This window comes from Nipponia nippon, unplaced genomic scaffold (genome assembly GCF_047370975.1).
Source record: "Nipponia nippon isolate SJK-2023a ecotype South Korea unplaced genomic scaffold, ASM4737097v1 scaffold_10, whole genome shotgun sequence".
Classification (NCBI taxonomy): Eukaryota; Metazoa; Chordata; class Aves; order Pelecaniformes; family Threskiornithidae; genus Nipponia; species Nipponia nippon.
Genome location: NW_028262291.1, coordinates 26,399,653 through 26,415,097, shown reverse-complemented (window position 1 = coordinate 26,415,097; position 15,445 = coordinate 26,399,653). Strand labels below are relative to the sequence as shown.

General features: G+C 49.8%; 1 protein-coding gene across 3 annotated transcripts in view; it reads right to left on the bottom strand.

Annotated features, from left to right (window-relative positions):
- PRDM11 (PR/SET domain 11) overlaps positions 1-14,834 on the bottom strand; it is a 47,228-nt gene extending 32,394 nt beyond the window's left edge. For 2 of the 3 annotated variants that reach the window (XM_087746035.1, XM_087746038.1), the window contains exon 1: positions 14,158-14,370. The gene's annotated coding sequence lies outside the window, so the exon portion shown is untranslated. Of the gene's footprint in view, positions 1-14,157; positions 14,371-14,661 lie in introns of those variants that run through there. The other variant, XM_087746036.1, reaches the window with a different exon arrangement.
- Between the last annotated feature and the right edge of the window lie 611 nt (positions 14,835-15,445).

Here is a 15,445-nt window from a genome sequence, read left to right as displayed (position 1 = left end):
TTCATTTAGTCAGGTTTTTGTTTATTCATAGATTCACAGAATAGTTTGGGTTGGAAGGGACCTTTAAATATCATCTAGTCCAAGCCCCCTGCAATAAGCAGGGACATCTTCAACTAGATCAGGTTGCTCAGAGCCCCATTCAACCTGACCTTGAACATTTCCAGGGATGGGGCATCTACCACCTCTCCGGGCAACCTGTTCCAGTGTTTCGCCACCCTCATCATAACAAAATTTCTTCCTTATATCTAGTCTGAATCTACCCTCTTTCAGTTCAAAACCACTACCCCTTGTCCTATCACAACAGGCCGTACTAGAAAGTCTGTCCCCATCTTTCTTATAAGCCCCCTTGAAGTACTAAAAGGCTGCAGTAAGGTCTCCCAGAGTCTTCTCTTCTCCAGGCTGAACAGCCCCAACTCTCTCAGCCTTTCTTCATAGGAGAGGTGTTCCAGCCCTCTGATCATTTTTGTGGCCCTCCTCTGGACCCGCTCCAACAGTGCGTGACACATTGAATCGTTCTCGCTGCTTATGTCGATGACCTGTGGCACAACTACAGTGCATTAAGCATGCAAGACATACTAACACTTTTACCTTTATTAGGCAAAATTACAGCAACATCAGGAAATCATGCCACATTAGAAAAGACCTATTTCAAAAAAATCTGTACAGACTGGTTATTACAATTAACACCCCCTTAAATCATGACCAATCCAATCCCTATCAGCTATTACGTTATTTTACTGGAAGCCAACATCAGACTGCAGGTAGCCTAGTATTCTAGTTTGCCCAGGTTAGACTTGATATTTTCAAATAATTAGCATTTATGGCCCAGAGAACGTTGCTCAGCCAGCCCTTTTAAAATTCCTGGATGCAAGTTAGCCAGAACAGCAAACTTAAAAATGCACTGCTGTAGTAGCTGCTGTTTGGTCACCTCCCAAGCTACTGCTACAACAGAGCGCATTACGCTGCTGCTGTAACTGGTACCATTATCTAGCTTTTCCGCCAGCTACAAGAAAGAAACATTCGACATTTCTCCAGTTCCAGGCATCAGTAGGTGACTGTGCTTTTAAGACTCTTCTAGCTTCTGATGTATTTAAAGCTGCTTTTAATTTTTCCTAATTTCATTGCCCATTAGTTTCTCTTTCTTGCCCTTTCTCCTCCTCCTTTAGTTTTCCACAACTACAAGAGTCTAGTTCATACTCAGCACCTTTCGCTCCCTCCACTTCATTAGGGCTTTTTTTTGGCAATTTTTCTAGTTGTCTTTGTTCTAACACCTAAATACGAAGATCCTCTGAAGATTTCAGATGATGTGGAGAAGCACCATGTAAGCATAAGCAGAGCAGGCTCCTTGGTTACTGCTGAAGGTATTCCCAGGGGGTACTCAGCCTCTCATGTGCATGTCCCTCTGGCCATCAGGACAGTCAGTCTTCCCCATGTCAGTCTGCACACAGCCTACTGCAAAGTCCTAGCAGCATGTCAGAGAGGACAATCCCTAGGTGAGATGGATGCTGTGAAGATCCAGGTGCTGTCTGCACACAACATCAAGTCCTTTGTACAGCAAAGGCAGTTGTGGTATGAGGCACGATGCCCCTCAGCAGGCCCAGGACACCAGCGTGACTGCTACAAATCCCAAGAGGCATCTCCGGGTTCACAGTGCCACATAACATATCCCGAAAGTAGGCAAGGATCTGTCATGTTTCTGCATGACACATGTTAAGATCTCCAGTGACTTTACCATGTTGCTCACAATCAGGGAAGTAGAAAACACAAGAACATCTGAGCTGTTAATCTCTAATGCAGGAATAAAACATCTAAATGGGGTTAAGCATGAACGAACCTGTGAATTCCTGTCCTCAAGTATGCCACCTTTATCACTCCCCCTCTTGTAGTTAGTAGTTAACAGCCACAGACTCTTATCTGCGTGGATCAGCCTCCAAAACAGAGCTTTAATTTTACATTTTACTGGCACGTTTCCCAGATTGGGACATTCTTGCATGTGAAACAGCCATATAGGAATCCATCCCCTCCTCAGCACACAGCTCCTTCACTCAGTTGCTCACTGCCAGCCTTCTGGAGGTCATCCCCTCTTCTTTTAAGAAAGATCTTGCGTAGCTTGTACCCCATTTTAGTTTTGAAGTGCAGACCCATGGTGAAAGATGGACTTGAATTCATATGCTTTTTCTACAGTTGCATATTATTACCAGAAATAGTAATCCAGAACAGTCAGCTACTGACGAGCCGAGTAGGGGGAATAAAGCACAGCATTCAAGGCTCCGAGCTCCCCCCTAAACAGCCACGAAAGACCCAGGCTGACTGTTTTCCCCGAGGTGAATTCCCTTACCAAGGTCCTCGGCCATGCCAACCATTTCAGGCCACTTTATGAAGTACCAGCTGGCTACACAGCTCATGCTCGCAGCCAATGCAAACACCGAGAGATCCCACGAAATAAGAGGGAAAACCAGTTTGCTCAGAGGAGGACCACTGTTCACAGACAGACACTAACCCCATGCTCCAGTGGGAAAATGGCTTTTGCCTTGACAGTTGCCACAGCACTGGCTTGACTTTCCCCCCCTGAAGTAAGACGTTCGTGTAGGCGAAGCTGTCCTCCACCCGGCGGTGCAGCACAGTAGCATGCCAGCATGGTGAAGGCTGGTGGCAGAGCAAGACTTGATGACCTGCCTCCCATCTCGATGCAAGGCCAGGGCTCTTCCCCGACAGCCACAGAGCAGGGCTGAATGCAGCCTGCGCAGCTTGAGACAAGCTGGGGCAGTCACAAGTTCGAACTTAATCAGTGAAAATTATAGGGCATAGACCATGTAGGATTTGAGCAGCATGGGCTGCAACTAGAACTTGTTTAAATCATTGCCAATTACTCCACTACAGCCAGTAGCCATAAATTCACCAGAAGAGAAGTATGAAACATTTTATTTGAGTTTTGAATTCTCAAAACACTGAAGAAGGTCAGGACTACAAGAAAGATACCTGGAAGCACCACCAGTTTTGCTGCAGCTTTCTGAAGAAGCTTGGAGAGCAAGCTTCAAAACCACGAGACTTAAACCTGTTTTACAGCAGGGAGGGCTGAGAGTTCCCAGTGGCTTCAACGACTTGCTCAAGACCAGCAACTGACACGACAAACAGTATTGGGGTGCCACGACACCAAGTTCTCAGTGCCATCCCGACTGCAGACAGGCTGGGGACAGGGAAATTCCCATTTGCCAACCTGGAATTCCTCCTGTCATTTCAAGTGGATGTGAGATACTTTCACACTGTCACTCTTATGTGGTTCATTGGCAAAACATGTCATCAAAACCTGCCATGATCTACTTTATGACCGATGCATTTCAGAGGGGGAAGAAGGAAAAGAACCTCTGAAATAATCCTTGAGCTAGTCTTAAGTTTGTCTTATGGTGGCTTCTAGAGAAGGTGGAAAATGCTGCTGACTTTACAGGATTGGAGACAAAATTCCGTATTATGGTCAGCTGGGAGCATTTGCCCTTTGCTGATCTCAGAGTAGGAAGCTGGTGTCATGGATCAGCACAAGCCTCTGCAAATTGGCTATTATTGGGTGCAATTTCTCTACATTAAGTGTTGAGTAAGGACTCAACACAGCGGGATGCTGACAATGTAAAGCTCCAGTGCAGCCTGGAGTTAGCTGCTCCAGTGCAGCAGCAGTTAGCAGTTCTTTCAAAGGGCCCTGCAACCCGGTGGGAAAGGCTGAAATACCCAGCACGTTGGGATGCTGCTTTGAGCAAATGGAAAGAATTGCTTCCCAGGTTAATGGCTGTAACAAACCTCACCATCTTTGGTCAGGACTGCCAGTTGCACTTCTTTGCCTTTGGCTTCTTCAACATAAATATATACTTACATTTATAAAGTTAAAACAAACAGGCACAAAACCCCAGTACTAAAACAAGATGCTATTCCACCAATATTTTTCTCCCCAGGGACAAAGTAAGAGTACAACCAAGTGGGAGATGTAAGCCTTGTTCCTTAAGGCACTACCGAAAGGTGTTTGGATAGCAATAGTGATAAGCACTGAATAAATACACATACATAGCAGAGCCCTGGGTATGTATCCATGCAGTATCTTCTCAGCTTTCCAACAGTTTTCATCATTCTGTGTAACTCTTCCAATTTTCTCTACATTATTTTAAGATGCTGGCACCAGAAAGCCATGCTGACACAAGACTGACTCCGAAGTAAACATAAGGGTTACAGACATAAAACTACCTCATCACCCTGATCTATTACCTCCTCGTTTGTGTGTCCAAAATCACAGTTGTCTTTTCCAGCGAGGACCTGGCACAGAAAGCTCCCTGGAGCCGCCTGCCCATTCCAACCCCCACGTTTTTACACGGGACTGCTCGGGACACAGCCCCCCGCCCCCGTTGCAGATCACGTTCAGGACATGCCTTTCCAGGTTCATAACTCTCCACTTGTCTGCATGAAAGTGATTTTGTTTCAATGGGTCCATTTACCAAACAAACTGCATTACTCCATCCTGCCCCTATCAATAGCTATAATTCACCAAATTTGTTTCATTTACACATTTCACCAGTGGTGAGTCATGCTTTCTTCCGCATCACTGAGTGTCAGGCAGAATTGGCTTCTCCTTTCCCCTCATTTGAAGGGAAGGGTCATCGCGTCTACTTCTTTGAAAATGTAGTCTCCACATATCATGTTGCAGAGACTCTTCTGTAAAATGATCAAGCTCTAGCTTAAAATAGCTGGATTATAGCTCCCCTCGTCTAAGGTGGCAATGCCAGGAGCCTTGATCTTTTGACGCTGAAAAACCATTTTCTACGTTCATCTTAAAGTTAATCCACAAACGGTTGATTTATTAGTGTGCTAATACTGTCCTTTAGCTTAGAGTATCCTTCATTGTCCTTACTGTTTATACTGCCACTTCAGTTTATTTATTGGATGTTGACTCCCTATCAATCATGACCTTCACTTCCTAAGCCACTCGTATTCTATTGATATTCTTTGGTATTAGATATTAATTGGGTTCTCCTGAACTGAGTTAACTGCCTTATATACCTAAGTATATCACATCTACAGATCTTTCTTGAAACCAATGGTAAGCTTCTCAAAGAACAAAATCAGACCTGTCCGAGAAGTACAAGACACTTTCCATAACATCAAGTTTCACGCATGAATTACTTTATATTTACTCGGGATTGGTGTCATGCTACACAACCTGTAATTTCTGGGGACATCCACCTGGCCATTTTCAGAACCACCCCAACGCAATCACTCTTCCAGCCTCCTGGATTTGCTGTGATCCGCCAAGACTGATTAAAAATGAACATCGGCAAGCTAGAGACCTCCTCTCATTTATCTAGTGCTCATTTTGTTTCAAGGGAACGTGTTTTTTCCTAAGCGCAGCTGCCAGCAAAGCTTTGCTTACCCACAGGACCCATGCTATGCAACTCATGTGCAAGCCCCTGGATCCCCACATACAGGGCTCAACTTTTGGATAATCAACTTATCCTTTCCTTGCTGCTGGCCCAGATGGCAGCCTCGATGGCAATCAAGAGCACACAACTCAACAAAGGGAAGTTATGTTTGGGTCTGGAAAAGTTAAGTTTTTCATCACACAGATGCTTTCATAGAAAGCAGAGATGCGAATTTACCGCCTACATGACCTTCTACTCCCATCCGTGGACAGACAAAAAGGCTGGAGTGAGGAATCGCTTGGTAGGCATGCAGCAGGCTAGGCCACCGAGGTGCTCCTGCTCTTCTGCTGTGCCAGGAAAGGGAAAAGTTACTGGAGTGCCTTTAACATTTTATAAGGCACGCGCAGAAAATTCAAGACACCCTGGCCAGGTCCTGCCAGCCTCACCGTGCCCCTGGGACCCTGCCACATAGCACTCAGCACCCACCTGCTGCCCGCCGCCAGCGTTGCCCAGCCGCCCACCGCGAGCTCGTGTGAATCCAGAGGACCCCTGCATTGCACAGGCTGGCCAGCCTAAGAATTTCTGTGGGTGAGCGACACCAGTGATTCACGTATTTGAACATCGACGGAGGTAAAAAGGGAAAGGGAAGGGAAGGCGTGGGGGTGGGCAGGAAGCAAACCCCAGACACTACTTTCTAAATAGCAGATGTGGCTATTCTGGCTAGCAAACTTCCACTTTAATTTCTAACCCACAGAGATGGGAAATGATTCATGAAAAATCAACAGGATAAAATTAGCTGGAAGGCAGAGAGATAATTCATGCAACCCAACCGTCATGGGCTGAAGTGCCAGCACTACCAGCGCTGCCTGGCATTTCAGCCTCCGGTGCCCTTCAGTGACTGGCACCCGGCCAGCAATCAGCTCCACATATATTTCCTTAGTGTCTAAATTAGCCCCTCTGGAGAGCACATCCATCTTTTAACAAGACGGCCTTTCACTCAACACTTTTCTAGAAGTTCCAGCTTTTTTCTTTAAAAAAAAAAAAAAAAAAATTACCTGCAGCACTCTGTCTTTTTCTTCCACTGGTGAATGTTTAGTGGTGTTAGAAGGGATGGACTGACAGGACGGACAGGCTTGCACACACATCTGTAAGCCATGGCCAAGCTATGCATGAAATTCAAACTGCCCCACCGAGTCAGAAAGCTCAGCGCATTTCACCAGAGCTCCCTTTTCCTGCACAAAGCCAACAATGCACTCAACAGTGACAACTGAGCGCTGGTCTGCCTTTATACACACTGGTGATTTTTGTAAGACTGCCCTTAAATTCTGTCACGTAAAAAGCATGAACCACAAAACACAGTTTCACCCTTGATACGGCCACATGACAGCAAGTTTCTTGAACAGATGGTATTACTTACAAATTGCAACCCAAACCTCTTTACCCCAAAGTCAAATGAGAAACCCCCACCCCTCCTAGAGACCTCTGGACTTCAGGTAGGCACTTAGTTATTGAGCAATGCCCCTTCCCACCACCCAACTCAAAAGTTTCAGTAATCAACCATCACATTGCAAAGCCTCTGCAGCACCAATACCTCTAGGCAGGCAGTCTCAGCCGCAGGGGGATCCCCATTCTATCGGAACCTATGGGTACAGGCATAAAATAAAGACAAAATCCTGCTTTTGTACCATTTGTCCAGTTCGTGCCTGTTCATTTCTGTTGAAGGATGTTACGTGACAGTTCCTCTGGGTTTGTTACAGTGGTTTGACTCTAACTTGGGCTTCAGGACATGGCAAGTGGCTCCTTTCTTTTAACTTGTTCAGCAAAAAGGGAAAGAATATTTGGGGGGCGGGAAATGAGAAGGTAGGAGCAAATCATATTTTCATTTGTTCCTAAAATCCTACCAAAGTAGCTCAGTCCTTTAAAAGCACTAATGAACACCAGGCAGAATGAAAACAAATCAACTGTTCCCCAAAATGCAGAGGAAGCAAAAGCAAGAGCCATATTTATTTCTCCTCATTTGTACCCTCTTGCAGGCCATTAGGGAGATAAGATCTCACAGTACAACAGACATTATTCAGGGCTGGTAAATCTGTCTACAGGTTAGGGGCTCATGTTACACCGCCTGGATGAGTACTGGCTGAGCATGGGTCACACCGACCCCCTTTTCCTTGGGGTAGGCAGCAGTCCAGATACTCCCAGTGACAGATCTGCCAAGAAATCAGATATCCGTGTGCTGAATTCACCACCGCCACCATTTGATCTGCACATTCCCTTCCATACAGAGAGAGGGATGTTCAGACCCTGTATATCCTAATGCAACTAACTACAAAAAAATTTCCAGCAGAGGCCAAGCACTTCTGGTCCATTCCTTTAATCCTCTGCTCCTCAAGTGAATCTTCTACATCAAGGTATTGGGTTGCATAGAAATACCTGGTCCTCTACACCATGGACATTTTAAAAATGCTGATTAGCAGAAGCATGGAAATAACCCAAGAACTCCTTCAATTCCAGTCCAAAAAAAAGAAGGAGCATGTCACAGTGACTTCATGTATGCAAGTCACTGAGGGACTACAAAAGTACACCGACTACCCCAAGAGAATTCAAAAGCAACATTTCAACACCTGACTACAAAACAAGGCCTAGGTAAAAAAAACCACCCAACCAACCAACAGTTAAGTTCATCAGACCTAAAGAGGATATGTTAGCATTTGATTTAGTTGGTGCTAGCTCTCAACACGTCCAGGAGACACAGTAAGTGGATCCGTCTTTCTGGAGGTACTGCCTTTGCAACAGCAATGCAGCGTTAGCCGGTGGGATTCTGCACTGAGGGTCAGGTACTGCTGCACCCATCCAGTGGTCCCTCGCTACATGACTTAGGAAAAATTTCTCAAGGAATAAAGCAACTTACACACATACCACACACAAGAAAATTCTCTTTCCAATCACAAAGGGAAGAGAAATTCAGTAATTAAAAAGCTTCTGTTCTTCAAAAGCTGATTGATCTCATTTGAGCTCAAAAAAGATAATCCACACGCCTAGGTGTGTACACATGACAGCTCTAGAATGTATTTTATTGTTCACAAAAGTATGTTGATGTGTCATCAGTATTGATTTTTCCTTCAGTCACTTTCCAAGTGTTTTCATTAATTTCCTCCAAAGGGATAAAAGGACTGGACTCTGCAAACTGTGGCGTATTTAACAGTTGCGTTAGCCTTTCCAAGCAAAAGGTCTCCAATTTAAAGAAAGCAGCAGACCACACAAAGTACTCCAGCAGCCTCAGAACAAAAGAAATTAAAAAAACCAACAACAGCAAAATCCCCCGATATACACAGACATGAGGAAGTCAACGTTTATCCAAATGAAAAGTGTAAAGAGGAACATGCTAGGAGTGGGAAGGTCATCCCAGCCAAACTTACAATGTCTTTCAAGGAAGATGCTATGTACACTTAGTCTGCTCAGCTGTTTGAGTCTGCAGTTGAAGGACCACATTTAATTCCATTCAGCATATTATGATACAGTTTATATGATACATTTTCAAAATAAAGGTTCATTGTACTGAAAAGGAATGTGCTGGACAATATTTCACATCGGTTATCAGCCTGGAAACAGCTGATGTCCCTGACCAACACCAGCTCCAATTACCGGCCTTCAACACTCTGAAAGGGTGTTGGTGGGGAGCCACGGGAGCTGAATGCCCACAGCGCCCTGATCCGCACTCAGGAACCTGGAGCCAGCGCTCCCCAGCGCACCGGGATGACCTGGCTTGGGGACTGGCAAAGGATGCTCAGTGCATCGGCTCCCTGCTGCATGGCGCTGTGCAAGGCGGGAGCACTGCTGGCTCTCAGGGGTAGCTAATTAAAGCAATTCTAAAGCTGCCACAGGAGATAATCCCCCATGTCACCTCCCATGCACTTTCACCACTCTGTCCTTATGCATCACCCCCAGTACCCACGGTCAAGCTTCCACCGGCAAAACCCAGCCCCCAGCTGACAGCAGCACAGGCTGAGCCGCCGGGACTGCCGGCCCCAGCAGGGCTCGACGCTGACACTTATTTTGGAACAGCACTCCCTCCTCCGGGACAAGTCACTACAGTCAAAGTAAAACTAGCCTCGCTGAAAAGCCAAAGCCTAAGGAGGAGAGAAAAAAAGGGGACAGAGAAACGAAGCCATTTATCAGAGCGTGCTCAAATTGGACGACTTAGCTTACGATACCCTTCTGATGGGCCCCTTATTGGTGGCTGTCCGTGACCGAGGGACTGCACTGAAACGGTCTTCTGCAGTACGCATTACTGATCTCTCTCTGGAGGCTGCCAGTTTCTGCAGCTTAAACCTTAAATTATATGTATAATGTCTTTACCTTCTGACTGCAGAGAAACTGTTCTGAGTCTGAAACGCTGGAGTGCTGCCTCCCTGCCTTCCAGAGAGAGGAGGCCTTTGAAGAACAGCTATCAAGGATGCAAGCTACCCTGCTCTCACAAACAGACCAATGACCAGGAAGCACAATAGCAAAGCTTTAAGTGTCAGTATTTTTAATTACTTGACTGTCTCTCAGCAGAAACATAGGTTCTTGCAATTATGTGCAGAGTTTGGGATGGAAGGAGGAAAAACGCCAGTGCTAGTACCACCTTCACTGACTCTGGCAGAAGTCCAAAGCCTACATGGTGAGGACAGTGACTAGACCCCTAAAAACCTACACTGTAAACGTGATTCTAGATGCCAAGTCAAAATTTACACCCTTCACCTCTGCTTTTTTTCCCTCCTTGCTCTCAATCCTCCCCGTCTTTTCTATTAGCAATGTAGTGCCTATCACACGACGGGCGTTTTAAAGAAAAACTTCTCTAACATGGGATGCCTGTGTTGCCCTCCTCGCCAGGTTTCTTCTCCATCCACCTTCGCTGCTCCCACCTTCCAAAGAAGCCACAGGACTGCTCTGTGTTTTCCATCGCTCTTTGCTTGGCCTCTTTTACCTGCAAACTTCCTTCCTTTCTGAAGCACTTTTCCCTCACCTTCTTTCTGAAGATGCCACGCAGGGCAACACAAACCTGTCTCTCACCTTGTCCTCTCTGCTTTTTCTTTAGGAGGCTGGACTTGCTACTGGAATCTGCTTGCATGGGCAAGTTTAACTAGCAGGGATTCCTGAAAAGCAACATTTCACTATGCAGCTTTAGGAGGACCATTGCTCTAGAGGCTTTGTTTAAAAACACCTCCAGCAGCAGAGAAGAGGTCACAGGGAGAACAGAAGAGCCTGTGAAATTAAAGCCCTTTTTACTCCACTACTGTAGAGAGGTCAGTGCAAGAGGAGGCACTAAAACTGTCTGCAGCTGCACAGGAGCTCTGGTCCAAGAAACCTCACCCTGTACGACAGAGCTTCAGGCAGGAGTGCTGTACAGAAGCGCGTGCAATGAAATACACCACAAGCATGACAACAAGGGGCGAGACACGGAGCAGGAAAGCTAGCACCCCACGGCAGGGCTGCTCAGCGGCAGGCTGGGAGGAATTCTGCTACTTGCTCGATGCCAGCGGACGTTGCACGTGCCCACCCCCCTTCGCTGTCACTGAGGCGCTGCCTGTGCCTCAAGCAGCTCTCAGCCCTGGGGGGCAAAGGACCTGTGCTCAGGTGAGAGCCCAGATGAGAGAACTCAACGCTGACACAAGAAGACGTGTGAAGCCTACCCAGATGCACGTCCAACTGACTCCAGATTCTTAAAATGTCAAAAAGCTGCAATCCAAACTGAGGAAGAAAAAAAGCAGTGTTTGCTGTTTTGGCTTTCTCAGGAAAACTGGTTGTTCATAGGCCTCAGCTACGCATTCCCAACACAAAGTAGGCATCAAAAGTTGCCACCTGAGCTCACGCCAGTGTGAACAAGAGTCATCACTTCTTACAGCTACCCAGCCTCATATCTTCAGAGCAAGTGTTGGCAGCTCGTTTCTTCCTTCTGGAGGTCCCCCAGTTAATCTACGGTATTATTCTTTGATCGTCAAACAAAACAAAACAAAGCGTTTTGTCTTTCAGACCATGTTTAGTTTCTCCATGCAAATCTTCACATACATGCCAACAACACTGGATTGGCAATAACAATGTTAAATATGCTACTCTGAAATGTTATGAATCTTAGGCTTTTTGTGATGGTCAAGGCAGTATTTTAAGAGTTTTGGAAATGGGTAGTAGGACTTATAGCAAGAGAGAAGCCCTGCTAATAGCAACTTTAAATAAATAGGTAAAAGCACATGCTTCTCTTACATAAACGGACATGGGGGGAAAAAAACTGCAAAAACCACAAGCTTTGCTTGTGAATTAACCAGCACGAGACAGAAGTTACAAAACGAAAAAAGACTATTAAAAAAAAAAAAAAAAACAGAAGGATAAAGCATACATGGTACTCTTTATAAAAAGACCAAAGACCTCTCTTGCCTGGGCTTGTCACTGTTCTCTTCAGTATACATACTTTACTCCGATTCCTGGCTCAGGGTGGCAACTTCCACTCACTGCAATGCTTGCAGTCCCCAGATCACAACACCAGCCTGCTGCAGCGGAGCAGCCCTCCTGCTTCAGGCTCCTCTTGCAGTGTTCATGGACACAACCTTACCCCCCTCCTACCCATTTTGAGCAGGTCCATTACTTTCCGGCAAGCCCTACAAGCAAACAACAGGCCCCCACCCCATCCCAGTAAGACCGACCTTGCCTTAGTATGTCAGAAATAAGATTTCAGACAAGTCCTTGCTTTTGTCCTTATTATTTAAAACCAGATATGACCCTCACAATAATCCTCCCCCTTAGCCTGTCAAAAAAGCATAAGTAATTGCTACCAGCGACCAGAAAGGCTCACAATGAGAGAATCCCCCATAAACTGGCCCAGAAAGCATTGTACTTCATGCATGGTCCACAAAGATGCTGGAGGAGCAACACGCTGCTCTCCCAAAACCAGCAAGCTCTGCACCAAAGCCGGCACCGAGGCGGGAGCGCAGGACCTCCCTCACGCCCCACGGACAGCCAGAAGGAGCAGCAGCTTTTGACATGACCCCCAGGCAGGAGGGAACAGCAGCTTCCCCGGTCCTGCTACTCCACTCCGGTCAACTCAGCATCCAGCCAAGAGCCAGGGCAACCTTCAGCGTCTCCCGCTGCTACCTCAAATCCTCCCCGGTGAGCAGTTCCAGCTAACAGGCCTTTGCTTCGTTACCACAGTCTTTCCACCGGCCACACCAACAGCCCTGATGCTTGAACTCTTCGCAAGCTGCATGTGATTCAAGAGCCCTATGTCGCTCAGCCCTGGGGTAAGCTACTATTTTTGGAGCAAGAGCACCTTTGGTCAAAGCACCCTTTGCAAGAAGGAAATACACATCATCCAAATACTTTCATTTCCGATTGCAGCTTGCACTTGAAAACAAAAATGCACCATCCTCATCGGGGATGCGCGTCTATTGTGGGGTTTATACACAATACATTAGAAAGTTGAAAGAGTCATTTCCCTTTCCACTTGCATTGCTTTTAATCTCGGTGATCGCACAAACGGAAATTTAGGGGACACGAAGCCCAACCCAAGCAGCATGCTCGTGCCCTGCCGGTCTCACTGGGAGTCAAACCTCGCTGGCAGGAGTGGATCCAGGGGGCTGCTGGATATTTGGGGCTAGGGCTCCTTCGCTGCTCAACAAAATACCGCGCACACCTGCAGTGCCGGAAAACAACCTTTTCTTACGGTCAGGTCGGTATTTTTTTTTTTAAGCTGGTTCTGCCAGTTCTCCTCCCGTTAAGGAGAAGCATTAATCACTGGAAAGAGAGGAAGCAACAGCGAGCCAACGGTTTTGCCCATGGGCCAGCTTTTTTTTTTTTTTTTCCCCAGGGATCTGCAATGGGACACTGGAGGCATCTTCCTTTTCCCTCTGGAATACGCCAAAGGATAAAGGAATTTGGTTATAATGAAATGTATATATGTTATGTTCTTCTGGAGCGTTTGCAAAGAAGCCGCAAAGATTTAATAACTTAACAGAAAAAATAATAATAGAGGGAAAAAGGCCAGAAGATATGCATTTGGTGAAGTTTTGCCACGCCAGTCAACAAAGTATCCTGGCTAAGGGGTGCGAGGGCAATTCTTCCGCTGCCCTCTGCAATGGCCCCGGGAGGTGTTGCGGGCACGATGCCTGCAAGCGGGGTGCAGCTACCGCGGGGTTGCCGCCGCCACGGGCTTCGCCGCGACCCGCTCCGCCGCTGCAGCGGCGGAGCGGGTCGCGGCGAAGCCCGTGGCGGCGGCAACCCCGCGGTGAAGTCGCCCACCCCGGCCGAACAAGCGCCCGGCTGCAGCACCGCGTCCCGCCGGCTCCCGCCGCCCCCGGGGAGCGCCCCGCGCCGCCCCGCCCCCGCGTTCCAATGTGGCGCGCGCCCGCCCGCCCCCGCCGCCGATTGGCCGCCGGCCGCGTCACTCGCCGGCCCCGCTAACGGCCGCGGGGAGAGGAGGGAGGGAGCGGGGAGGGGGGGGACGACGGGGACGACGAGGGGAAGGGCGGGAGCGGCGCGGCGGGGAGCGGCGGGGACGGGCCGGGTCCAGCGCCGCCCGCCCCGTAAGGGAACGCCGCTGGGGGGGGGGGGGGGCGCTACCTGTGCCTGCGGGTCGCTGCCCCGCCCGCTGCGGGCACCCCTCAGCCGGGCACCCCTCAGCCGGATCCCCCCCGCCCCCGTCCGGGCTGGGCCGGGTTCTCCCCCCCCCCCCCGCCCCCGCGCTCCGCAGCCATTTTCGTGGCCACCTTGGCTACCAGCGGGGCTGACTCACCTCGGCGCTGCGGGCGCGGGGGGCCCGCCTCGGCGTCGGGGGGCCCGCTCCGCCCGGGGAGGGGAGGGGGGGGGAGAGCCCAGCTGGCTGCGCCCTCCCTCCCCGCCGGCCCCGCCGGCTAGTCCCAGGCGAGGACGGGTCCCGGGGCCGGGCCGGGCTCGGCGGAGGCGGCGGCGGCGGCTCCCTCCCTCCCGGCCGTGACCACCATCTTATTAGCACAGGAAATGACATGGAGAACGGAAGAGAGGGGCGTTCGGGGGCCGAGCCCGGGGACCCCCCGAACCGGGGGGAGGCGCCGCCGGCCCGCCCGGCCCGGCCCGGCCCGGCCCGCCAGGGCTCTCCCGGGGCCGCGGCGCTCCCGCCTTCCCTCCCAATACCCGGGGTGGAAGGCGAGGAGGGGAAAAAACATACAAAACAAACCCAAAAAGCCGCACAAAGCGGGGGGGGGGGGGAAGGAAAAAAACAGAAAAAGCCGAGCAAGCCCAAACCGCCCCCGGTTCCCACCTCCTGCTCCGGAGCCTGCGAGTTCCGCGCCGAGCCGGCGGCGATCTGCGCCCGCGGCCGGGCAGGGGCTCGGGGGGGCTCTTAAGGACAAAAACCGCCCGGGCGGCCCGCGGGCAGGGCGCGGGGGGAGCCGTCGGCCCAGGGGGCCCGGCCCGGCGGAGCCGCTGGGCTCCCCCCCACCGGCGCTGCCGCGGCCACCACCTGCCGCCGCCCGGCAGCCGCCGCGGCGCCCCGCGGAGCGGGACCGAGCCGCCCGCCCGCGCCGTCGGGGCCGCCCGCCGCGGGGGGACGGCGGAGAGACCTGCCCCCGGCCCGGGGCCGTGCCCCGGGGCCCCTCCACCGGCCGGGGAAGGGTCTGAGCGGCGGCGGGGCCGGCCCCTCTCCCAGCGGCAGGACCCCGCCGGTGCGCGCCGCTTGTCGCCCGGTTGGAGCCTCATGCCCTTCTGCGAGCGAGAAGTGGATGCGAAGACACGGTGTTTCCCCGGCGCGCAGGGCTCGATCGTATTTCAAATTACCCCCCCAAAAAGCAACCCACCCCGCAGCAGCAGCAGCAACAACAACAAACCCTACCCTCGAGCTCCGTGCAGAAATTACAGGCAACATGACGGATGACAAAAAGTAGGCATAATTTAATAAACAGAGGAAGCATGTCTCACCAATAAAACAAATTCTAAATAAAACCATCTGCAAGCATTAAATTTGAAACAATGCAAACTGTTTAGCTGCTTTGCCAAAAGAGGCACAGCGGGGGGGTAAAGAGAGGGATGGATAAATAGCCATAATT